The sequence below is a fragment of the Dendropsophus ebraccatus genome, chromosome 4 (assembly GCF_027789765.1).
Source record: "Dendropsophus ebraccatus isolate aDenEbr1 chromosome 4, aDenEbr1.pat, whole genome shotgun sequence".
NCBI lineage: Eukaryota > Metazoa > Chordata > Amphibia > Anura > Hylidae > Dendropsophus > Dendropsophus ebraccatus.
This window is the reverse complement of record NC_091457.1, coordinates 27747909-27775757: the sequence shown is the minus strand read 5'-3', so window position 1 is coordinate 27775757 and position 27849 is coordinate 27747909. Positions and strand designations below refer to the sequence as shown.

General features: G+C 45.0%; 1 protein-coding gene and 1 long non-coding RNA gene across 2 annotated transcripts in view; both read right to left on the bottom strand.

The window, feature by feature from the left end:
- The window catches only part of LARGE2 (LARGE xylosyl- and glucuronyltransferase 2), a 45283-nt gene extending 33184 nt beyond the window's left edge, over positions 1-12099 (bottom strand). The window contains exon 1 of the mRNA XM_069965339.1: positions 11944-12099. The gene's annotated coding sequence lies outside the window, so the exon portion shown is untranslated. The remainder of the gene's footprint in view (positions 1-11943) is intronic.
- An 11821-nt stretch (positions 12100-23920) lies between these two features.
- Positions 23921-27236, bottom strand: LOC138787972 (uncharacterized). The gene is made up of 2 exons (XR_011362537.1): positions 27191-27236; positions 23921-24503 (listed from the first exon to the last, which is right to left on the bottom strand). It is a non-coding gene; the product is annotated as an uncharacterized lncRNA (long non-coding RNA).
- Between the last annotated feature and the right edge of the window lie 613 nt (positions 27237-27849).

The window sequence follows — 27849 nt, the reverse complement described above, 5'->3', positions numbered from 1 at the left end:
GTAAAAGCCAATACTGCCGTGGGTGACCCCGCTACCCTGTACTCCCCAGGAGTCCCGGCAGTGTCACTTGTTACAGGGATGGAACGTGCTGACTTGTCACCACTAATCCAGATTATTAGGCGGAAAACTGTCTCGCTGCTCTCCTGACACTTGCATAATGTAGTCCCTCTGTTAGGATATGTGCACACTACGGAATTTATAGGGCATTCCACTTCAAAAAGGCACATGGAATCCACTTGAAATTCCGCCTGTAAAATGTGAACATTGGTCCTTTCCATAAGTTTAAATTTGCTTTCTTCTCATTCGTGCGCACTTCTATAGGATTCCTCTAGCGGAATCTGCCCAAATTTTCCCTCCGAAAATTCTGACAGAAGAATTGATATGGCAATTCTTTAGGTGGATTCTGCTACAGGAATCCTATAGAAGTCAATGGGGCTTCAATTCTGCTTCAATTCCTCTTGCATTCTGCTCAAATTCTGCCAAAGGGCTCATGCACACTAAGCAAAAAGCGAGGAATTAGGGCTCATGCACACTGAGCAAAAGGCGAGGAATTAGGGCTCATGCACACTGAGAAAAAGGCGAGGAATTAGGGCTCATGCACACTGAGAAAAAGGCGAGGAATTAGGGCTCATGCACACTGAGAAAAAGGCGAGGAATTAGGGCTCGTGCACACTGAGCAAAAGGCGAGGAATTAGGGCTCATGCACACTGAGCAAAAGGCGAGGAATTAGGGTTCGTGCACACTGAGCAAAAGGTGAGAATTTCTGCTTGAAATTCCTCTTCTATTCTGCTCCAAACAGAATAGGAGGTGAATTTGGGTGCGTGCACACTACGGAATTGCCGCGTATGACCCGCAGCGTATTCCGTCGCTCATCTCCGCGCATTTCCGCCCATGCCATAGGAACTGTTCTGTGCACGGGCGGATTCCGCGTTCCGTCGAAAGAATTGACATGTCAATTCTTTTGGCGGAACGCGGAATCCGCCCGTGCATAGAATAGTGTCTATGGCACGGACGGAAATGCGCGCCGCCGCGTGCGGAGACGAGCGACGGAATACGCCGCGGGTTATACGCGGCAATTCCGTAGAGTGCACGCATCCTCATATAGGATTCCTCTAGCAGATTCTGCCAAAAGAAGAGACATGTTACTACTTTGGGGTATGTACACACTGAGGAAAAGGCAAGGAATTAGGTGAGGAATTGAAGAGGAATTCAGCTTTAAAATTCCTCCCGTAAAATATGTACAGAGCAAAGTCCTATTGTGTTCAATGGGTTTTCTGCTCTGCTGTTCACACTGCATAATTTCCAAGCAGAATTTTCTGCTGTAGATCTGCTAGAGGAATCCTATAGAAGTCAATAGGGGGCTGAAATTCTGCTTGAATTCTGCCTGAAAACTTTCTGCTTCCATTCCTCGAGAATTGCTCAGTGTGCATATACCCACCTTACACCCCAAACCTTACACCCCCCCAGACACACACACCACCACCTTACCCCCCCTTTCTCCCCTTCTCCCTCTCCTCACTGCCTCCTGGTCTCCTATGTTTCTTTGTTTTCATTACGTGTTTGTCTTATGCGCTTGCAAACTATTGTAATGGAAATAATTTAAAATGTGAGTGTTGGACAGGCCGCCGGCCCCTCCTCATATGCTTTGGTTTTTGCTCCTTTCAGTGTACCATTATGTATGTAGTTGTGGAGCTGAGTTTTTGCTTCCTACTTGCCATCTGTACTGAATACTTACCGTTACATTACTTTTCCAGCATGTGTGGCTGGACACTGTTGTGTTCTGTTGCTTTATTGAAAATAAAAAAAACAATGATAGGACACACAAAAATACAAGGTGTACTGCTAAGACATAGATAGACAAAGACAAAGATACAAGGGTTTACAGCAGAAGGATAAAAAAAAAAAAAAAGTTGCACAAAGCCGCATCAAAGTGCTCCCTCTCTCTTTCCTAACATATTCCTAGAGAGCATTTTAGGTAGGTAGAATTCTGCATTTAACCAACGTTAAATAGGTGTGAGAACCGTGGATTCCTCTCCGTCCCACAATGCACTGAGGAGTTTGGGCTTGAAACTTTCCCAAGCCGGCGGAGAGATTAAACCCGAGACGGGAACTGGAGATTAGATGGAGGTGCTTGGCATCAGAACAATCTTTGTGTTCTCTGTTTTCCTCCACATCCGATTCCCACCTAATCCTCCATAATACTAATAACCGGATAGATGGAGAATACAGGTGCGTTCCTCTGTGGACGACCGGGCTCCTCAATCTTCGGCTCTGATAATAATGCGCTTTGATGAATTTATGGCTGAGGCTTTTCTAAAGAGAAGTAAAAATCTCCTTAAGCCTCCGCTTTTTTACCATGACTGAGAACCATTACACGGATACCCCATGCAAGGAGTTTTACAAACACGGGCGCCAAGGGTACTCCGCCACAGAAGTCTCCTATTATAAGAGGGGAGCATATAAGGGGTTAATCTGGCGCATCTACTACTAAATGGATCATTACGGCAAAGTTCCTCAACATGGTTTGATGGCAGCTGTAGTTTCGTAACCACTTGGGTCTCTTTCTCATAGACTTTTAGACCAAGTTCACCATCTGCACACTGTCGAATGATCAAAGAACAAAAAACACTCATTGTTCATCAATATGGCAATGCCTACTTGGACAACCCTATCCCAAATATTGCATCAGTGGAAGTCGAACGGTCATTGAAGTCAACAGAGGTCCAAGGCACAGAGGAGCTCCAGATGGTTGGTACCAGCTAATAGAAAAGGTGTCAACATATTCCGCAGCACTTCACAATTCTGGGGGTACATACAAATAAGGCACTGGCTCTCCAGCTGGTACAAAACATTTCCGATGGCCAAGGGCTGTTGGAGCATGATGTCGTTTCTTAAGATTTTTCCTAAACCAAGTTCACCAACTAAGCAGAAGTTGAATGACGCCACACAAAAACCACCCCTTGTCCATCTTTATTCCATCCTCCATTTGGGCAACCCCATTCTACATGGTGGGTCACTATGTCAAAACTTGGTTACAAGGAATCTATGGCATTGGTAGCACTTTAACCATACGGGCAATGGCCTTTGAAATCAATGTGTATCTAAGGCACGGAGCGGCTCCAAATGGTTGGTACGAGCTAATAGAAAAGTTGACTATTAGAGATGAGCGAACCGGGTTCGGGTTTGAGTCCATCTGAACCCGAACGTTCGGCCTTTGATTAGCGGTGGCTGCTGAACTTGGATAAAGCCCTAAGGCTATGTGGAAAACATGGATATAGTCATTGGCTGTATCCATGTTTTCCAGACAACCTTAGAGCTTTATCCAAGTTCAGCAGCCACTGCTAATCAAATGCCGAACGATCGAGTTTGGATGGACTCGAACCCGAACCCGGTTCGCTCATCTCTAGTGACTACTAGAGATGAAAGCAACATAAGCATTCTTGAATCCGATCATTTAGTATTTGAATATCATGGCTGAAGAAGTTGGATGCAGCCCTAAGGAGTCCGGTAAAACATGTAAACAGCCTATAGTCTAAGGCTGTATCCATGTTTTCCAGGACTTCCTAGGGCTGCATCAAACTTCTTCAACCACCGGTGTTCAATTGCTGAATGATCAGACTTGGGCATGCTCGTGTTGCGCTTATCTCTAGTAGTCACCTTTTCTAATAGCTGGTACCAAACATTTGGAGCTGCTCTATGCCTATCCCATGATGATTTTTCATAGATTTTCTGGAACAAGGTCACACATATGTACACAGAATTTCCTGTACAGTTGAATGACCTCCAACAAAAAGCACCCATTATACATCATTATGGCAACTTCCGCTTGGACAACCCCATACCGAATGAGCCATAGCATCAATAACCACTCAAATCAACCTGTTAGAACTGCTTGGAAACGTTGGCACCAGCTAGTAGAAAATAATACTAAACCCATTAATCAGATCTTGACAATTCAACTGAAGCCGTGTACCTTACCTACTATAATAAGCAAGAGCCAGTCAGTCTCAATAAGCTACTACCACACAAAAGATACCAGGCTCCTGAGTGACATTTTGAAGGTCGCCCACACTGGCACACTTGATACCAGCCTGACTAAAGCAAACGGTAACAGTACACAGTGAAAGCATACACAGCTTGGCCAATATTGACTCTACCCAGCGGTCTGTCATTACCATATGATTACCAGGCAGGGAGGACCTCACTATCACCTGTATGGTATCCACATAATAGTATCTCATCCAGCTGTGCTCACAAGACACAACACTATCTATACACAAGACACTTAGGCTAGGTTCACACTATGTCTTTGCAAAAAACTAATGAAAAACGGATGGGAAAAATGGATGCAGCTGTGTGCATCTGTTTTTCCATTGACTTCCATTAAAAAAAAAAAAAGGGATTAAAACAGATCTGTTTTTTTTGCCGGAAACAAAAATGTCGTCTACCACGTTTTTGTGTCCGTTAAAAAAAAAAAAAAAAAAACTGATTTGTTTTGTTCTGTTTTTTTTTTTGTTTTTTTTAATGGAGGTCAATAGAAAAACGGATGCACACATCCATCCATTTTTCATCCTTTTCTTTGCAAAAAACGGATTGCAAAAACGTAGTGTGAACCCAGCCTAATACTCATTGGTGTCCACGTTTCTATTATTCAATGTACCGTAATCAGTTAGAAATAAAGTGTGTGAACAGAGATACATACCCTGACAGGATTAGAAAACCATACCTGCTTTCTTCCAAAAAACAGCTCCACTCCTATCCTCTGGTACTGTGCCTCTGTTCTATTGAAGTGAGCGAGCTGTAATACCACGCAGAACCTGAGGGCAGGTGTGGTGCTATTTTTCAATTTTTTTTTTTAAATGGAACCCTGATCTTCACAACCTGGAAAAGCCCTTTAAAATGACTGAAAGGTGATGTGATACCATGGATTATCTAGTGACAATGGCGTCAGCCAGCGGTATATTAGGCAACAATGACCCGTCAGTTAATGCTAGAAGCAGGAAAAATGTGTTAGGGTGGTATTCCACGGGCCGATGGGACCTGATAAACGAGCGCCGATCTGCTAGACCGGCGCTCGTTTACTGGGCCTATTCCATTCGTTACCGATGTCCTTGCAACTCTTGCTTAACTAGTATACATACCTATTCATGGTGCAGGGCTCCTCTTCTCCTGCTTCTCCCGGGTCCCGCGCGCTCCTCCAGCTTCAGGGCGGCCTGTGTCAGCTGACAAGCAGCTCAGCCAATCACTGGCCGGGACCGCCGCGGCCTGTGATTGGCTGAGCGGACTGACAACTGACACAGGTCGCCCTGACGCTAGAGGAGCGTGCGGGACCCCTAGAAGAAGCAGGAGAAGAGGAGCCCTGCACCATAAATAGGTAATGTATATCGTCAGTCGCCGGCCGCGCACCGCTATTCCACGTAGCGGTACGCGGTCGGCGCCCGACAAATATAGGTCCGGACCTATATCAACGATCAGCCGATGACAACGATCATCGACTGCTCGTTGTCTCTAGTCCACGGAGCGATAATCGGCCGAATCGGGCCGATTATCGCTCCGTGGAATAGGGCCCTTAGAATGTGAGTGACTGAAAACGGAAAAATTGCAATGTCTAGACCAGCACTTCTCGGAGCCTCACTCAAAGGAAAGTGATGCCTGGGCCGCACCAGACTGAGCAAGAGAATATCAGGGCCTCACCAGAAAGACCAAGAGAATATCGGGGCCTCACCAGACTGACCAAGAGGATACCGGGGCCTCACCAGACTGACCAAGAGAATACCGGGGCCTCACCAGAAAGACCAAGAGAATACTGGGGCCTCACCAGACTGACCAAGAGAATACTGGGGCCTCACCAGACTGACCAAGAGGATACCAGGGCCTCACCAGACTGACCAAGAGGATACCAGGGCCTCACCAGACTGACCATGAGGATACCGGGGCCTCACCAGACTGACCAAGAGGATACCAGGGCCTCACCAGACTGACCAAGAGGATACCGGGGCCTCACCAGACTGACCAAGAGGATACCGGGGCCTCACCAGACTGACCAAGAGGATACCGGGGCCTCACCAGACTGACCAAGAGGATACCGGGGGCTCACCAGACTGACCAAGAGGATACCAGGGCCTCACCAGACTGACCAAGAGGATACCAGGGCCTCACCAGACTGACCAAGAGGATACCGGGGCCTCACCAGACTGACCAAGAGGATACCGGGGCCTCCCCAGACTGACCAAGAGGATACCGGGGCCTCCCCAGACTGACCAAGAGGATACCAGGATACCAGGGCCTCACCAGACTGACCAAGAGGATACCAGGGCCTCACCAATTGTGGTGGAAGTCCATGCAAAAATAAAAATAATTGCTCAATCCACCTTTCATTTAACATTTCACCTAAACAATTCACCTTTATATAACATTAGAATAAGAACAAAATGAGTCAATAATTTCCCTAAACCAGAGATTGTTGCAGGTTATAGTCACTTTTATGAAAACTGCCTCCCCAGCAGCTAGGGACCGCCTCACAGCCTGAGAAGCACTGGTCCAGACTACTGGGTGATAGCATCTGCAGAACAACAGGCCTTGTGGGGTGTTCCCACTATGTAGTGAGACTTCTTTAGCCACCGGTAATCAAATGGCAAGTGTTTGGGTATGTGCAAACTACAGAATCCCGACAGAACACCCGTTACGGATTACGCAGCCTTGTGGTAAAATGTGAAGACTTCTCCAGGAGTCCACCAAACCATGTCAATCCACCAGATGGTAAAGTGTGATACATCATTATATAGAACTAAGTCACTACTTCACCAACCATCTTGGCGCTGTGCATGGTGAGCTTAAGCCTTTGAGAGGCCAAGGAACGATCGCACTTACAGCCTTCTGTATAAACATTGTGCCAATGATTAAAGATTTACGGACCATGTTATATTTATGGGTAGGTTATTTCGAGCACCTACTTACACTTGCCCATCCTCACACACTTTCTAGGATCGAAGGTTTAGAGGCTAAGCTCTGATTTTCTCACTACTAGATGTGCTGCCCAATAGCCAACTGCTTGTAGATCTGCTTCCAATGGCCATTTACCACCATATACTCCTATACTCCACCCTCTGAAAACTTCAACTGCTAATACTCTGGGACATTCAACCCAATTTATTACACCATCAATGATGGTAATGTGATTTTTCGGGTATGTGATACAGTCATAGTGTTGCTTCCTGCCCCTCATTACTGGGATATGTAAGCTTACTGCAAAGTTCCAACTAGTGGAAGAGAACAGGCCCCAGTTACATTTTAATGGGTGTTGGCCGATTGTTCTGCTTCAAAGTTGCCAAATCCAGACTTTAGCCCCTATAACACGGCATCTGCATCAGCAGAAGAAAGCGAGCACCGACCTGTCAGGTCAGCACTCACTTGCTCCTCTTGTTTCAGGCATCACTAGTTGAGAGCTGACCATGTTGGTCCACTGGTTCCAAACAAAATTCTGAATTTAGCTCTGAGCATAGCCTGGCATACTCCAGAATGAGGAGTCATTCTAAATTACTGGTAGCTAGACAGATAGGTTACACATATTTATTCATGGCTCCACTCTCTGATCCATCATCGACATTCTTCACTTTGACCCGGTGGTGGGCACCCAACGTTCTTCATGCTATACTACTGCTAACCTTCACAAAACTGCTGCCACCCCAGCAAACCTGGCATGGGGGAATTTTGTCACACAACAGAGTCGAAAAATTTCCAGTCACCTTGGTTCCATATTAGTGGAAGTTCATTGCATCTTCTTGAGAAGAATATTCCTATATATAAACCACCAAGACGTGTTCAGAGATCAGACCCTTTAGGGCATTAGTTCTTCCATAAATCCAGCAGTCTTGTCAATCCTCGGGTTTTTTTCTGTCATCCTCCGGGATACAAAGACAGATGGCTGGAGAGGTTGACCTCACGTCTCACAGCAACAAGCAAAATCCAGATATACATGGAGGCGCCCAAATATACCTCATCTTGGTCACTGATCTCTGAGCCACTTAACACTTCAGATCCTGAGGGAAGCTACATGATACTACTAATATGAGCAACCACCCTGGTATGGACCACCCCGATATACTCACATGATTTATTTTTAGGTAATAAGTAGGTGACAATTTAGTGTTCAAGAAACAGATGTTATTTTTGGAAGAAAAAAAAAAAGAGGAAGCAATTCTTTTTCTTTTCAAAAACCACAAATGTCTGACGGATTATACTTCCCACGGAGCGCAAAGGGCACACACGCTAATAAAAGCCACAAAAACCACAGAGCGTCTTAAAATAGTGTCCACCTCATCAAGAGTTTCTACCGAAGTGAGACTGAATCCTGTACATAATGTTCCAAATGACAAGATCGTCTGTCCACGCCTGACTATATAAAAAAAACTCATCACTCTACATAATGGCGGCATTAATACTAGCGCTCATACAGAGATGGCTGATATTTTATTTTTTGTGAGACACACAACTACATAAACAGATAGTCCAATATTTTAACCAAAAATGTTTTGCTTAAGCCATATAAAAATCATGACCTGAAGATGGTATGGGACGTTCTTGGGTCCTGGGGACGGAGGAGAAAGTACTATGGGTGGAAGGGTGAGTGAGAGCGGAACGGGATGAGGAGCTGCACGTGGATTGACAGATAAGAAAAAGTGGCGAGAGGATTGACTTTGGGACAGGCAATGGGAATGGGTACGGCGAGATAAATAACAGCGGGATGGGGGGTGGCAAGGTGGCTGACAGTGGGATATGGAGAGATGGGTGAGCTACGGAGATAAGGGCAGGAACTGGTGGTGGGAGCTGGCAGTGGGGCCAACAGTGGTGTGGGGACAAAAGTGGGTACCAACAGTGTGGTGAAGACAACAACGGTGCGCACAGTGGAACAGATGGGTGTAGATGGAAAATGATAGTGGAAAGGGAATGGCAGTGGGAATTCAAAGTAAGACAAGGAAAGTGTGGGAACTGTCAGTGGGGTGGGGACATTAATGAGAGCCCACAGTGGAACAAGAATAGCCATAGGAACTGCTAGTTGATGGAGATGTCGCTGCAAGCCCAGCAGTGGGGTGGGAAAAGCGTTGCACGCCCACAGTCGAGCAGGGACTGCAGAGGGAGACCACAGTCGAGCAGGGACTGCAGAGGGAGACCACAGTCGAGCAGGGACTGCAGCGGGAGACCACAGTCGAGCAGGGACTGCAGCGGGAGACCACAGTCGAGCAGGGACTGCAGCGGGAGACCACAGTCCAGCGGGAGACCACAGTCCAGCAGGGACAGCAGCGGGAGACCACAGTCCAGCAGGGACAGCAGCGGGAGACCACAGTCCAGCAGGGACAGCAGTGGGAGACCACAGTGGGTTGGGGTAGCGGTTTTACTGTAAAACTGGAAAAACGTAAAAATGTGCAAGATATACAACATAAGAAGGCCACAGTCAGGGAGGTGTAATTCTATAGAGTGAAACCAGTGTCCAACATATTCATATCCATACATAGATTATAGTTGCTTCCATGTAATGCTTATTCACTAACATGACTACAGGGACCATGAGCATATATACAATGGTTAAAGTGTGGTTGACCGGAGACCTGCAACATATCAAAGGATCGTCCATTTCCCCAAAGTAAACATGCTGTAAATATTACCAACACACACTTAAGACCACAGACACACTGTTACCCGGCTTCCCCCCCAGGCTCACATCCACCATGGGAGACATCACAATTACACAGCGCTCAATATATATAAATATTTAATGGTAATCAATAACCAATCAAGTTTCCGCTAATATCCCTGAGTTATCAATGACAAACGGTTGGCTCCTAATATTATCCAATGCGTTCACTTGTATCCAAGCGCGCCATAAGACCTGCTCTCATTCCTGCACAGGAGCTCTAGGGCAGTGATGTGCAACCTGTGGCTCTCCAGCAGGTCTAAAACTACAATTCCCAGCATGCCCAGCTGGCCAGACATGCTAGAAGTTGTAGTTCTGCAACTGCTACTGAGCCGCAGATTTCTAATCACTGCTATAGGAAATACAGTATTGCTTATAGCAGTGATTTTCAACCTTTTTTGAGCCGCGGCACACTTTTTATACTTAAAAAATCCTGGGGCACACCACCAACCAAAATGGCACAAAATGACACTAAAACAGTACATATTATACATATAGTTAATAATATAGATTCTAAATGGATTTATACTCACTCAGTGTGAAACCTGGGTCTGTTTTCTTCTCCCCCCTGTGCTTCTCTCCTGTGCTTCTCTCCACCATACTTCTCCCCCCTGCTTCTCTCCACCCTGCTTCTTTCCTAGCTTCTCTCCACCATACTTCTCCCCCCTGCGCTTCTCTCCTGTGCTTCTCTCCCCCATGCATCTCTCCACCATACTTCTCCCCCCTGCGCTTCTCTCCTGTGCTTCTCTCCCCCATGCATCTCTCCACCATACTTCTCCCCCCTGCTTCTCTCCTGTGCTTCTCTCCCCCATGCTTCTCTCCACCATACTTCTCCCCCGTGCTTCTCTCCACCATACTTCTCCCCCCTATACTTTTCCCCCCTGCGTCTCTCCCCCATGCTTCTCTCCTGTGCCTCTCTCCACCATACTTCTCCCCCCTGCTTCTCTCCTGTGCTTCTCTTCCCCATGCTTCTCTCCACCATACTTCTCCCCCCTGCTTCTCTCCACCATACTTCTCCCCCCTGCTTCTCTCCACCATACTTCTCCCCCCTGCTTCTCTCCACCATACTTCTCCCCCCCTGCTTCTCTCCTGTGTGCTTCCCTGCCCCATGCTTCTCTCCTGCGCTTCTCTCCCCCATCCCCAGGTTTCTCTCTCCCATCCCCAGGTCTCTCCCGGTTCCTCCTCACCTCCTCCGAGATGGTCGCTGCTGCTGTCCGCCTCACCTACTGGCCGCCCGTAGGGCCCGGATGTGCTCCTCCAATCAGCGGAGATCGGGAGCGTGGTGCACTGCGGCGGGCCGTAGCGCACACGTTGATTGGATGCGTGCATCACGGCCCGCCGCAGCGCACCATGCAACCGCTCACATTATAATCCGCCACTGATCGCTGCGCATTGCCGGGGAACAAAACACAGGGGCACCATAGTTTGGGGAACTTTCCCCGCGGCACACCCGACCATGGCACACTGGTTGAAAATCACTGGCTTATAGGGTGTGTCAACTTTTGCAAGCAACAATGTATTTAATAAAAAGAAACATTTTGTCTATACAAATTTATATATATATATATATATATATATATATATATATAAACTAAATGTGTCTCCATGGTTACAGACTACAAACAAACCCTGCGCAGTCTGATTCCCATGTAGAGTATAGGAAGGACCTTGTTTACCATACGTAACTATAGAAACATATAAATCAACACGGGCGCTGCTTACACAAAAAAGTATATTTGCGCAAAGTTGCTTTATGTTTTAGACCGGGGCTAGGGAACTACAACTCCCATCATGCCTGGACAGCCAAAGCTTTAGCTTTGGCTGTCCAGGCATGATGGGAGTTGTAGTTTTGCACCAGCTGGAGAGCCGAGGTTCTCTGCGCCTGTTTTAGATCATTATAATCAATAAAATTAGTTGCAGACATGAACGCGCCCTTTAAGTGTCGCTTTTACATCTATGGAGTGGATCAGTGCAGGACTCAATACAAAGAAGTCCAGGACTGGCTGAAAATGTGCTGTCCCTTTAAATATGAGACTATGGCAGCTCACAATACACATATGCAGCCAATCTATCTGGCTACATAGCTATATCCTATATAATAAGACAGTATATAATAAAGTGTAAGGCTGCCAGCTGTCACATCTCCATGCAATACACACAGACACAGCATCCATCCCTGGCAATGCCCAGCTGCACCCCCACACCACTACCAGCTGCCCACTCACCCACTTTACCCAATCTACTCTTCCTACCTCCGAGTCTCCGCTCAGTGTAGACGGTGCCGCCCCATTTCCAGCACAATCCCGGGGCTCCGGTGCCTCCTGCACTCAGGGACTGCTGTGATTTGCAGCCATAAAGCTGATTAGCACAGTAGGCATTCAGATCGATGAGCTCGGGGATCGCCACATTAGCCTGAGTCGAGTGAAAGTAGCGCGCAGGCGCAGATCGCTCGCATTGTTTCCAGGCTGGGAGGCTGTCAATCGAAATAAAGGGGCGGGGTTACGGTAAATGAAAGTCTTGCGTCTTAAAGGCGCCGGTGCCCTTAAACCTCTGTATATGTAAATGTATGTGGTAGACGTCCTAGATTACCACACGTATAACATTTGCTCCTTATATATATATGTATGTATATATATATATATATATATATATATATATATATATATATGGAGAGAGAGATTATATGTGTGGTTATATAGGATAGGATATAATAGGACTATACTATATATTATATTATAAATATACTGATATAGCATCATATGTTGCAATACACCATCATTCACTAACATTATATGCAACGTTGCAGTACAAGGCCATGTTCAGACCTTGTAAGAAGAGATGAGCGAAGCGCTCATCGAAGCGAAGCGCTTCGCTGGATCTGCGCTTTGCTCATCACGCCGCCAGGCTTCCCGCACTGCTCCGCTCCCAGCTGCACCACTCCGGGTGTCAGGTAAATGCTGCATCCATTCCTGGGAAACTGGGAGAAGCTTCCCAGGATTGAATCCTGCTTTTTCCCGCATCCTGGGAGGTGTGGCACGGAGCGGAGCAGTACGGGAAGCCCGGCAGCGTGATCAGCAGAGCGCCGATCAAATGAAGCGATTCAGTGAGCACTTCGGCTCATCTCTACTTCGGCTGTTCCGTGACCAATGACTGCAGTATTGGCCAAGTGATCTTTTGCGCCGCTGAGTTCTGATGCGGGCGCATTAGTGTGCGCCCGCATCAGAACTCCTCACTGCACACCATAGTGTGCACTGACAGGGTTTTATGACATGTCAGTTTCTCGCAGTGCCGCCAGGGATCCCGGCCAGAGTGTTTACTATGTGTATACATTCCAGCCAGGATTCCATATAGGCCAATGTAACGTATATATTCATATTAATCACGGCCATTGTTGCAATCGGCAACAACAGCTGTAGTTTTACGAACATACACGTAGTGTGAACATAGCCCAACACTGTGACAAATATACATGTATATACATCCCCTGGCTAATACATCCAATATATACACATAGCGCTGTATGACGCTGTATAACACGGTGTATGTCAGCCATTGGCACAATGCTAAAAAAAAATCACATACCATACAGTACATGTTTTTGTAGTATGCCACCATATAGGAAAGTACAATCTGCTGCACTTTTGCTGCACAGTATGGCTATGTTCCCACTACGTACTAACAACGTTTTTTAGTGAACGGCTTTTGTTGTTAAACTACGGCCAGGAACTACTGATCAGGAGAACGAGCTGGGAGAGGACCAAGCAGCAGTGCATCCCCTCCCTGCTTTATATCAGCATAATCAGTCGGGCTCCATAGACTTATATTGTGAGCCCGACTGATCACAGGACACAGGAGAGGACCACGCTTATTGTGGTCTTCTCCCAGCTCGTTCTCCTGATCAGTACGCGTGTGAACACACAGACCGGGACCATTAAAAACTTTTGACATGTCCCTATGACGTGTCAAAAGTTTTCCCAAACGAATGTCTCTTGTTAGTATTTAGTGGGAACATAGCCAAAAAAGGTTTGATGACACACATTACCATGACAGAGCAAAAGTATGGAGAAAGGCGGTCTAGGGCAATGTTTGGCGCTCTCCCAGTGCATACACTGAACATGTTCACCCAAATACAGCGTGTCCTAGATATCCTGTCCATATAGCTAGGTGTACTGTAGCCCATACATATAATGGCTTGATTGTAGTGATATAGCGACATCAGGAATGGAATATATTTGTATAGCTGCCAACGGTCCTGGATTTGAACTGACAGTCCCAGCAAATTAATGTCCAGGGTATGTCCCAGCAAGTCCTGCCCCTTGTGTAGACTGCAATGCTTTTAACTATATGCACCGCTAAAGAGGCTTATAGTGAAAATCAAACTGCTTTGGGCTGTAGGAAGTATTCTGCCTACAGCTGTCGTCCCTTCAGTACGACCACTAAAGGTGAGCGTGCATTTCATTGGTTTGACTACCAGCACTCCCTACCCCAGGTAACAGTGCCCATATAGCGGCTTTGTTTTGTTCTTTTTTTCATATACTTCTCCTAACTGGCTACATGTGCACACTGCTGCAATGCCATTGTACACATTGGAACACCTTTAGGCTATGTTCACACTACGTAAAATAGCAGAAATAGAAAAATCGTTGGACGTTTGAAAGAATTCTGACCTATTTTTATCGTTTGATCGTTCGCAAATCTTTCGCACATCATTCGGTGTAATCAGAAGTCATAGCTAAAACGTACGGAATAGCGACAACAAAAGGACCGCAAGAACAATCATAAGTAACGATCATCGTTCCGTGTAATTGGGCAAACGATTTCGGGTCGTTTGCCATAGTGGTAGTTTAAGATCGTTTATCGTTAATCGTTAGTTGTCAAAAAAATAGTACCCTTACTCTTGACTCACATTGGTACATTAATCTGAGTTGTGGTTCCCTTTGGGTGGGCACGGTTAATAGTATCAGGATAACAAGTGCATTGATTATGGACAGGACGTAGCGTATATGTAAGATGAGGGAACACCTGGTGATGACCAGGCCATTAATGATGACCATAAATCACCACTAATGCATAGGTATCTCCAATAAGCTCCACAGTAATTCATCAACAGCTTCAATTATATTGCTAGAAGCACATGAATGTTCATTGATGGAAATAAATCACAATGAACACAGTGATGATGTCACAATCAATAGATATTGGCAATTTTTTGGCTGAACTGAAAGTTCTTTCAAAGGTTCATGTAGCCATGGATGGGACCATGTGACCCCTTCCCACATCACATACATGCAATTAATAAAGGGGTACTCCAATGATTTTTTTTTCTTTCACATCAACCGGTGTCAGAAAATTATATAGATTTGTAATTTACTTTTATTTAAAAATCCTTATAATTCCAGTACTTATCAGCTGTGTATTATTTCCAGTCTAAAGGTGGGTTCACACTACGGAATTCTCGCGGATAATGTCCACAGAATTCAGCTGTCTGGCCACGCGCCTGTCCGCCGGCTCCATAGACATCATTCTATGGGCCGACGTGACATGGAGGAGAAGAAGTGACATGGAGGAGATTTATCAAACATGGTGTAAAGTGAAACAGGCTCAGTTGCCCGTAGCAACCAGTCAGATTCCACCTTTCATTCCTCACAGACTCGGAAAGGTGGAATCTGATTGGTTGCCAGGGGTAACTGAGCCAGTTTCACTATACACTATGGGGAAGATTTATCAAACTGGTGTAAAAGTAGAATTGTCTTAGTTGCCCATAGCAACCAATCAGATTCCACCTTTCATTTTCCAAAGGACCTGTGATGAATGAAAAGTGGAATCTGATTGGTTTCTAGGGGCAACTAAGACAATTCTACTTTTACACCAGTTTGATAAATCTCCCCCCATGTTTGATAAATCTCCCCCTAAGTCTTTGGTGCAATCTTTTATTCCAAAGATTTTTTTTTTTTTCAAATCAACTGGTGTCAGAAAGTTATATAGATTTGTAAGTTACTTCTATTTAAAAAAAATCAGCAGTCTTCCCATACATCAGCTACTATACGTCTTGCAGGAAATGTTGTTTTCTTTCCAGTCTGACACAGTGCTCTCTGCTGCCACCTCTGTCCGAGACAGGAACTGTCCAGAGCAGTAGCAAATCCCTATAGAAAACCTCTCCTGCTCTGGACAGTTCCTGTCTCGGCCACAGATGGCAGCAGAGAGCACTGTGTCAGACTGAAAATAAAACATTTCCTGCATGACATACATCAGCTGATAAGTACAGAAAGACTTGAGATTTTTAAATAGAAGTAAATTACAAATCTATATAACTTTCTGACACCAGTTGATTTCAAAGAAAAAGATTTTCGCTGGACAATCCCTTTAAACTTTACCACGATATATTTCGGCATACCTTTTTGACTGGTTACTGACATATACCAGTGGTGTGTGGGCACAGCGTGATGTGAATGGGGCCTTAGAAGCATCTTGCAGCTTCCATGAGCCCCTGCTGAGTCTGAACCCCTCTGAATGGGACCCAGCTGAGAGTGACCTAATCTCCCATTGTCATGGACTACAGTATGTAACCTTCAGAGAACCCCCTCCCCTTCATATTCAAAATAACAAATAAGCAAATAAGTGACGCTGAACAAGACAGAGGCTTGTGCCACTTTTTCCTTTTACACGTAGTGGGCAACTAACCTTGTGCCAAAATAGGGGTGTAAGGACAAGACCCATTACCAGCAAAGTGACCCATTTCGGGGCCTCCTATGCGTGTGCTCTGGGTACTTAGTCATATGTGTCAGGGTGTGGTGAGTACCCTGCTTTTTACATCGGGCATAGTCACTATTTTATTATAAAGATTTCCACATCCAGGCTTATATTGGTTACCCACTCACTGTGGGGGCAGCCTACCAATGAGTAATGCAACCATACAATAGGAACAAACTACAACATGCAATGGCAATAGTGGGGGCAGCTCTGTGACGCCATCACTCTCTAGTGTGCTGTATAGTCATGGATATTGATGCAGCTGCTTGTATTGTACGGAGGGAAGCCCATGTGCACAGCACAATAGAAGTGATAAGGAAGAGACAATGGTGCAAGGGGGAATATTGTCAGTCCATTCAAATGACAATGAGTAGGACCCCTGAGAAGCTTCCTGTTATTCGCTGTGTACAGGACACTCAGCTGGTTACTATATTAGAAAGTGTAGTAGCCCGTATGACTTTATCAAATGCTGCGTTTACACGGAACGATTATCGTGCGAAATTTGCACGATAACGATCAAATTCAAACGATAATCGTCCGTGTAAACGCAGCGAATGATCAAGCGACGAGAGAGAAATCGTTCATTTTGATCTTACAACATGTTCGCAGATCGTTCTGTGTAAACAGTCGTTCACCGATTTTACCTATGTGCGAGATAGGCTTAAGCGATCGCAAAAATTTTTTCCGTATGATATATCGTTCTGTCTAAACGATGATTGTTCTAAAAAAAAATCGTTCTTTCGATATCGTTAATCGTACGATCGGGCGAATTATCGCTCCGTGTAAATGCAGCAAAAGAATTTCTTATTATTCCCAGAAAAATGAAACATCTTTTTCTTCCCTAGATCAGATTCCACTTTTCATTCCTCAGATTCTTTAGAAAATGATAGGTGGAATCTGATTGGTTGCCGGGGGCAAATGAGGCAATTCTACTTTACACCATGTTTGATAAATCTCCTCCTTAGGGTCCTATTCCACGGGCCGAGCAGGGCCCGATCAACGATGTAAATGAGCGCCGATCTGCTAGATCGCCGCTCATTTGCTGGGCCTATTCCACGGCCCGATGATCGCTGAGCGAGGACTGCAGGGACATCATTACCGATGTCCTTGCAGCATACATTACCTGTCAGGTCTTCTCCTCTGCTCTGTCGTCATCCCCAGGTGCGGCGCGCTCTAGCTTCAGAATAGCCTGTTAGCTGACAGGCCACTCAGCCAATCACAGGCCGCGGCGGTCCCGGCCTGTGATTGGCTGAGCGCTCCGTCAGCTGACCGGCCATTCTGAAGATAGAGTGCGCGGGACCCGGGGGGTAAGACAGCGCGGAGAAGAAGCCTGGACAGGTAATGTATGCTGCGCTTCTCAAATTGTCAGTCGCCCGCCGTGCACCGCTATTCCACTGTAGCGATGCGTGGTGGGGGAACGATGATTTTAGGTCTGGCCCTAAATGAACGATGAGCCGATGACACGATCATCGGCTGATCGTTCTCTCTATTCCACCGAGCGATAATCAGCTGAATCGGGTCGATTCGGCTGATTATCGTTCCTGTGAAATAGGGCCCTTAGGCTGAGTTCACACTACATTTTTGAAATCCAGATGGAAAAACGCAAACATTTCTGTGCATCTGTTTTTCCATTTACTTCCATTATATAAAAAAAAAAAAACTATCAAAGTGGATCCGTTTTTTTTTAAAGGACCCAAAAAAGAGGTCAGCTACATTTTTGTGTATGTTAAAAAGAAAACGGATCCGTTTTTTTTATAATGAAAATCAATGGAAAAAAATGCATCTGTTTTTCCATCCGATATTTGCAAAAAACGGATGAAAAAAACGTAGTGTGAACAAACGTAGTATGAACCCAGCCTTAGGGTACTATTACATGGAACAATAATTGGCCAAATCGGCCCTATCTGGCCGATTATCGCTCCATGTAATAAACACAACAATCAGCTGAAGACAACGATCCTCGGCTGATTGTTGATATAGGTTTGGACCTATAACTGTCGGGCACCAGCCACGCATCGCTACGTGTAATAACTGTCCGGCAGCTGACGATTTGCAAAGTGCATACATTACCTGTCCAGGCTGCAGGGCTCTTCTTGCGTTCTGCTTTACCACGGGTCCCGCACGCTGCAGCTTTAGAGCGGCCTGTCTTAGCTGACAGACCGCTCAGCCAATCACTGGCCAGGACCACCACGGCCAGTGATTGGCTGAGCGGCCTGTCAGCTAAGACAGGCCGCTCTGAAGCTGCAGCGCGCGGGACCTGGGGAGAAGAAAAACGCAAGAGGAGCCCTGGACCATGGATAGGTAATGTATGCAGTTTAAGCAAGGGCTGCAAGGACATCGGTAACGATGTCCATGCAGCCCTTGTTAAACGATTATCGGGCTGGGTAATAGGCCCAGTAAACGAGCGCCGATCTAGCAGATCGGCGCTCATTTACAGTTATTATCGGGCCCCCATTGGGCCAGGTAATAGTACCCTTAGTCTTTTAAATGTTTACTGCTCATTGTTACATTTCACCTAATAAACGAAATGATTTTGGTTAAAAGAAGCCACTTCCATTTATGACTCCCCTAATAATTGTCACCCAGCTTTTCTAGGGTAAATCTGGACACCACACGGAAAACTTTTATTTTATTAACTTAAAAAAATAAAGCAATACACAAATAATACATACAGTGACGATATGAAGGGATCTGCATGACACAGCGACCTCTACAGGTGAAAATTTATTTGTGCCATATTTTTTGATGGTGCAAAATCTGGCGACTTCACGCAACAGATTCCGCATCAAAGTCCAATACTTAAAAAAAACAACTTTTGATTTATCACTAGGGATGAGCGCAACTCAACCATACCATGACTATTTCCATGTTTTCCTGGACTCCCTTGGGCTAACATACACATCCTTGCTGCTTCTATATACACTGTGTATCCCCCCTAACATACACATCCTTGCTGCTTCTATACTACACTGTGTATCCCCCCTAACATACACATCCTTGCTGCTTCTATATACACTGCGTATCCCCCCTAACATACACATCCTTGCTGCTTCTATATACACTGCGTATCCCCCCTAACATACACATCGTTGCTGCTTCTATATACACTGTGTATCCCCCCTAACATACACATCCTTGCTGTATCTATATACACTGTGTATCCCCCCTAACATACACATCCTTGCTGTATCTATACTACACTGTGTATCCCCCCTAACATACACATCGTTGCTGCTTCTATATACACTATGTATCCCCCCTAACATACACATCCTTGCTGTATCTATACTACACTGTGTATCCCCCCTAACATACACATCCTTGCTGTATCTATATACACTGTGTATCCCCCCTAACATACACATCCTTGCTGCTTCTATATACACTATGTATCCCCCCTAACATACACATCCTTGCTGTATCTATACTACACTGTGTATCCCCCCTAACATACACATCCTTGCTGTATCTATATACACTGTGTATCCCCCCTAACATACACATCCTTGCTGCTTCTATATACACTGCGTATCCCCCCTAACATACACATCCTTGCTGCTTCTATATACACTGCGTATCCCCCCTAACATACACATCCTTGCTGCTTCTATATACACTGTGTATCCCCCCTAACATACACATCCTTGCTGCTTCTATAACATACTGTGTATCCCCCCTAACATACACATCCTTGCTGCTTCTATAACATACTGTGTATCCCCCCCTAACATACACATCCTTGCTGTATCTATACTACACTGTGTATCCCCCCTAACATACACATCCTTGCTGTATCTATATACACTGTGTATCCCCCCTAACATACACATCCTTGCTGTATCTATGAGACTCTGCATATCCCCTCTAACATACACATCCTTGCTGCTTCTATATACACTGCGTATCCCCCCTAACATACACATCCTTGCTGCTTCTATACTACACTGCGTATCCCCCCTAACATACACATCCTTGCTGTATCTATATACACTGTGTATCCCCCCTAACATACACATCCTTGCTGTATCTATATACACTGTGTATCCCCCCTAACATACACATCCTTGCTGTATCTATATACACTGTGTATCCCCCCTAACATACACATCCTTGCTGTATCTATAATACACTGTGTATCCCCCCTAACATACACATCCTTGCTGCTTCTATATACACTGTGTATACCCCCTAACATACACATCCTTGCTGTATCTATATACACTGTGTATCCCCCCTAACATACACATCCTTGCTGCTTCTATATACACTGTGTATCCCCCCTAACATACACATCCTTGCTGCTTCTATATACACTGCGTATCCCCCCTAACATACACATCCTTGCTGTATCTATATACACTGTGTATACCCCCTAACATACACATCCTTGCTGTATCTATATACACTGTGTATCCCCCCTAACATACACATCTCTGCTGTATCTATGAAACTCTGCATATCCCCCCCTAACATACACATCCTTGCTGCTTCTATATATACTGCGTATCCCCCCTAACATACACATCCTTGCTGTATCTATATACACTGTGTATCCCCCCTAACATACACATCCTTGCTGCTTCTATACTACACTGCGTATCCCCCCTAACATACACATCCTTGCTGCTTCTATATACACTGCGTATCCCCCCTAACATACACATCCTTGCTGCTTCTATATATACTGCGTATCCCCCCTAACATACACATCCTTGCTGTATCTATATACACTGTGTATCCCCCCTAACATACACATCCTTGCTGTATCTATATACATTGTGTATCCCCCCTAACATACACATCCTTGCTGTATCTATATACACTGTGTATCCCCCCTAACATACACATCCTTGCTGCTTCTATACTACACTGCGTATCCCCCCTAACATACACATCCTTGCTGCTTCTATATATACTGCGTATCCCCCCTAACATACACATCCTTGCTGTATCTATATACACTGTGTATCCCCCCTAACATACACATCCTTGCTGTATCTATAATACACTGTGTATCCCCCCTAACATACACATCCTTGCTGCTTCTATATACACTGTGTATCCCCCCTAACATACACATCCTTGCTGCTTCTATATACACTGCGTATCCCCCCTAACATACACATCCTTGCTGCTTCTATATACACTGCATATCCCCCCTAACTTACACATCCTTGCTCAGTGTCGCACTGGCGTCCCTTGGGCCCACCTGGGAATATGATTCTTGGGGCCCAGCCTACATACACCAGATATAACAAGCACCAAACCTTTCACATTACTACAGCAACTTTGCACAGAGCTGTGTATGTGACCAGCAATGCTAGCTCACTGCCAGTAACCTGTCAGTCACTCTAAGCACAGCTACCTTTTAAAGGGGTAATCCAGCGCTACAAAAACATGGCCACTTTTCCCCCTACTGTTGTCTCCAGTTCAGGTGCAGTTTGCAATTAAGCTCCATTTACTTCAATGGAACTGAGTTTCAAAACCCCACCCAAACTGGAGACAACAGTAGGGGGAGAGTGGCCATGTTTTTGTAGCGCTGGATAACCCCTTTAAGTTTCTTGAAGGTTCTATGAAACTAGCAAATCTCAGGTAGGCCGGGGGGGCGTGGGAACATAATAACGAAAGTATACTTACCCACTGGCTGAGCAGGCAATCCATCAGCCGCTCTGTGAAATTGCAGCTGTAGGAGCCAGGGCTGAGATATACACCAAACCCGGGCGAAAATGACTTCTGGCAGCTGTGAGGGAGACCCGAGAGCATCGCTACGGGGCACAGGGACTGGTAAGTCACAAGACTTCTCTTTTAGGAAATCTGTCAGCTGTAATTCATGTTCCAAACTACTGACACTATTAGAAGCTGTTATGTAAAGACGACACATGGTACCTCAAATATATTTGTCTGTGCTTCCATAGCATAGAAAATGCTTTTATTCTCTGGTACAAAGAGTCAAAGAGGCTTCTGCCACCTCGGTCCATGTCAGGAACTGTCCAGAGTAGTAGCAAATCCCCATAGAAAACTGCAGAGAGCACTGTATTAGACTGGAAAGAATATACAACTTTCTGCAGGATATACAGCAGCTAATAAGTACTAGAAGACTGGAGATTTTTAACTATAAGTGAAATACAAATCTTTATAACTTTCTGACACCAGCTGATTTGAAAGAAAAAAAAATTGCCTGAATACCCTTTTAATTATACAAAATTCACTACAAATCTGAACCAAATCTGTTTTTTTCTGGCACTTTTTCTGCCATTTTCTCATTTTAGTGTAAATTGCTATTAGCGTTTTATGCCCCATAAGTCATGTGATTCTTTATCATGTGATTCCAGGTTTTCTGTTGAAGAACTGGTAAAAAAAACCACTAATTTCCATATAGACATGACAATATTACCCTGTATAGAAGACAAAACACCAATCACATAGCCAGCTACGATTCACAAAAAAATTGAATAAAAATAAACAAACTAAAAAACACCATAACAGAAAAATGTCCTCTGAGAATTGCATTTTATTTTTCCCCATTGACTATTAGCTAACATCTGGTCTCTGCATTTTTGACCCCCAAAATGCCATATGCCATATTTCTAAACAACGCCTAGTCCAACCATATAGTACATGAAAACATACCCCCTCCAATCAGTTTGATATCCCCTATCCTGTGAATTTTAGGGGGGGGGGGGGGCAGATTCCTAGGCCACACCTGGATGTATGTGTCAGGGGGCGCAATACATTGGCTTGCCCCTGATGCTGCCCACACACACAAGAGCCACTGGGTTGTGTATATATGATGTATATTTATGGTGGTGTCCATGTTGCTATGATATGCTATGATTGGTGTGACCCTATCACATGAAAATACCTTTTGACAAACCTTGCAGATGTAGGTATAAACCTTGCAATGTTTTTTTTTCAAGATTTGAGTGTGCCTTTATACTCAGGATACACACATACATGCAGGGTTTGAGTGTGCCTTTATACTCAGGATTCACACATACATGCAGGGTTTGAGTGTGCCTTTATACTCAGGATACACATATACATGCAGGGTTTGAGTGTGCCTTTATACTCAGGATAAACAACTACATGCAGGGTTTGAGTGTGCCTTTATACTCAGGATACACACATACATGCAGGGTTTGAGTGTGCCTTTATACTCAGGATACACACATACATGCAGGGTTTGAGTGTGCCTTTATACTCAGGATACACACATACATGCAGGGTTTGAGTGTGCCTTTATACTCAGGATACACACATACATGCAGGGTTTGAGTGTGCCTTTATACTCAGGATACACACATACATGCAGGGGTTCTACTATCCACTGCTCCATCCTACTTGCGCTGATTGTGCAGGTGATGGATCTGTGTAGCAGCAGATGTCCAGCTTTATGACTCCGCGATATGTGATGGATCCTCAACTCCCAAGCATAAAGGTAAGCCAAAGAACACAAAATAAAGACACAACACATTGTAATCAGGTGTCAAAGGGGCCCAATTTTATTTAAAATTACATGACACTGAAAATGGCAGACCCCCGACTCACAAAGAGTCACCCTCCAGCACTCAGGCGAGGAAAAACCCCCTGTGGGGGAAACCTCGAGGGAGCCATGGCTGAAGAGTTGCCCCTCCCCTGGGCTTAGAGGGTAATACCATACTATAAATATAATAAACTAAAAGTGAGAAAAATCCAGCTGCAATATGGCACCTTATTGATGGCTGGCGGCTGTATCTCTTCTCCCTCACAGATCCAGGTCCACTTCTCAAGAAGGTGGCGACTCGATGAAGGCGTAGTCTAAAGCAGACCATCCCTTTTCCCTGCTAGAACCTCCAAATTACACCAAGGGTAGGGGGCAGTAGTAGTAAAGCTCAAGGTCCTCTGGCGCATCCAAGATGGCACTGATCAGGGCACGGTGCATTGCTTTATGGAACCGTCTTTATGACATAAGCGCGTGTCATCACAGTGCATGGTTGCCATGGTTACTGCAGGTAAACACATCTGAGGCATTAACCCGTTAATGACTGGTGATGCGCTTTACTGCAGAGGTCACTAAACACACCTGTAACCAAGCAAACAGCTTATGGTTAGGCCACACTAAGAACAATAAATAATATGGTTTGATGTGGCCCATAGCAACCAATCACAGCTCAGCTTTCCTTTCTCAATTTACTCTGGTAAAATAAAAGCTGAACTGTGATTGGTTGCCATGCGCAACTTAGGCAGTCTAACTTGTCCATAGTAACCAATCAGAGCTCAGTTTTAATTGTATAAGAGCGTGTTAAGATATGAAAGGTGAGCTGTGATTGGTTGCTAGGGGCAAATCATACAATGTTTTCATAGATTGATAGAGCTGCGCCATTGCTGGAAAACGTATGATGGTGATGATGAGTGAAAACACATGACATCAAGCTTCCCCATAATGCTTTGCAGTCAGCCCTTCCTCCATACCTCCCAACTTTTTGGAGGGACACTTGTGGTTCCCCGACATTTATATACACTACAATTCCCAGCATTTCCTGTCATTCAGTTTAGAATCCGCTGGTATACATTATATATGGCAGATTTGGTAACATGAAGGAGACGGCTGACAATCTGATGTAATTGTATGTGGAAAGGGCGGCCAAAGAGTATTATTCATCAAGCTGCTGAAATGAATAGAGAAGGAGAGGATCCCTACCTGGAAATCCTCCAGAATAAAGACAGTATGGGGGGCATGTAAAACTACATTTCCCAGGCTTTCATAGGAAATCGGTGATCTCCCGATTAGTTGATCACTGGAGAAACTGCATTGACTGTACAAAAGGGCTGTCTAGTTGTTTAAAAGTAAAATAGTCCACAATATTAACCCCTTAGTGACCGCCGCATGCATATTCACGGCCCCCCTAGATTACCCATAATCCACCCAGACAGCCCGTAACCATCGCAGACAGCCCATAACCACCACAGATTGCCAGTAACAATCGCAGACAGCCCGTCGCCACCCCAGATTGCCCGTCGCCACCCCAGATTGCCCGTCGCCACCCCAGATTGCCTGTCGCCACCGCAGATCACCAGTGAACACCACCAGATTGCCCGTCACCACCCCAGATAGCCAGTGAACACCACCAGATTGCACGTCACCACCCCAGACAGCCAGTGAACACTCCCAGATAGCCAGTAAACACCCCCAGATAGCCAGTAAACACCCCCAGATTGGCCGTAACCACCCCAGATAGCCAGTAAACACCCCCAGATTGCCCGTACCCCCCATATAGCCAGTTAACACCCCCAGATTGCCCGTAACCCCCCCCCAGATTGCCCATAACCTACCCAGATTGGCACAGACTGCTCGTAACCGCCCCAGATTGCCCATAACCACACCAGATTCCCTTTCGCAACCTCAGATAGCCAGTAAACACCCCGAGATTGTCCATTACCACCCCAGATAGCCAGTAAACACCCACATATTGCCTGTAACTAAAATGACACTCCTTCCCTTCTGAGCCCTGCTCTGTGCCCATACAGTGGTTTATGCCCACGTATGGGGTACTGTTCTACTCAGGAGAACCTGCGTTACATATATTGGGGTGAGTTTTCTCCCCTGTTCCTCGTGAAATTGAGAAATTTCAAACTAAGCAAACATGTTATTGGAAAAATTAAATTTTTTCATTTTTACGGTTTAGTTTTGAATACTTTCCTCCAATACCTATGGGGTCAAAATGGTCACCACACCCCAAGATGAATTCTTTGAGGGGTGTACTTTCCTAAATGGGGTCACTTTTGGGGGGGGGGGGGTTTATTCTGCTGACACTACAGGAGCTCTGCAAACGCACCTGGCGCTCAGAAACTTCAGAAAAATCATGCAGTGAAAATGCTAATTGGCGCTCCCTTCCTTTTGAGGCCCGCTGTGTGCCCATACAGTGGTTTATACCCACATATGGGGTACCGTTCTACTCAGGAGAACCTGCGTTACATATATTGGGGTGAGTTTATTCCCCTGTTCCTCGTGAAATTGAGAAATTTCAAACTAAAGGAACATATTATTGGGAAAATTCAATTTTTTTCATTTTTACTGTCTTCTTTTGAATACTTTCTTCCAATACCTGTGGGGTCAAAATGGTCACCACACCCCAAGATGTATTCTTTGAGGGGTGCACTTTCCTAAATGGGGTGACTTTTGCGGGGGTTCTATTCTGCTGACACTACAGGGGCACTGCAAATGCACCTGCCGCTTAGAAAATTCTTCAGCAAAATCTGAACTGGAAATGCTAATTGGCGCTCCTTCCCTTCTGAGATCGCTGTGTGCCCATACAGTGGTTTACTTCCACATATGGGGTACCGTTCTACTCAGGAGAACCTGCGTTACAAAATTTGGGGTGCATTTTCTCTCATGTTGCTTATGAAAATGAGATACTTTAATCTTAACAAATATGTTATTGGAAAATTTCTATTTTCCATTTTTTTCCGGCCTAATGGTGAATACTTTCCTCCAGCCCCTGTAGGGTTAAAATGCTCATTATACCCCTAGATTAATTCTTTAAGGTGTCTAGTTTCCAAAATGGGGTCACTTATGGGGGTTTACAATATACAAGCCTCCTAAATCAACTTAAAAAAAGAACTGGTGCCTAAAAAAAATCAGTTTTGAAAATTTCATGAAAATTTCATAATTTGCTGATACATTTCTTAGCCCCGTAACACCCTAAAACAGTGAAATATGTTTACGAAATGAAGCCAGAATAAAGAGGACATATTCATAATGTGACTTACTAACTAATTTTTGTCATGTGACTTTCTTTTTTTAGAAGCAAAGAATTTCAAAGTTCGTAAAGTGCAAATTTTTCATGATATTTTGATGTTTTTCACACAAAAAAACACAAGACAGTGACCAAATTTTGCCACTAACATAAAGAACCATATGTTAGGAAAAAACTATCTCAGAATCGCTAGCATACGTTAAAGCATTACTGAGCTATAAGCGCATAAAGTGAGACAGGTCAGATTTTGAAAAATGAGCCTGGTCATTAAGGCCCAAATAGGCTTGGTCCCTAAGGGGTTAAAGCGGTACTCCAGCAAAAAAAAAAATCAAATCAACTGGTTCTAGATATTTGTAATTTACTTCTATTAAAAAAAAAAAAAAATCTCCAGTCTTATAGTACTTATCAGCTGCTGTATGTCCTACAGAGGGTGGTGTGCTCTTTCCAGTCTGACACAGTGCTCTCTGCTGCCACCTCTGTCCATGTCAGGAACTGTCCAGAGCAGGAGAGGTTTTCTATGGGGATTTGCTGCTGCTCTGGATGGTTCCTGTCTCGGACAGAGGTGGCAGCAGAGAGCACTGTGTCAGACTGGAAAGAATACAACACTTCTCAACTATTACACACCAAAATATGCTCTGAAAAATGTATTCTCTGTGTAAAATACACGCCAGA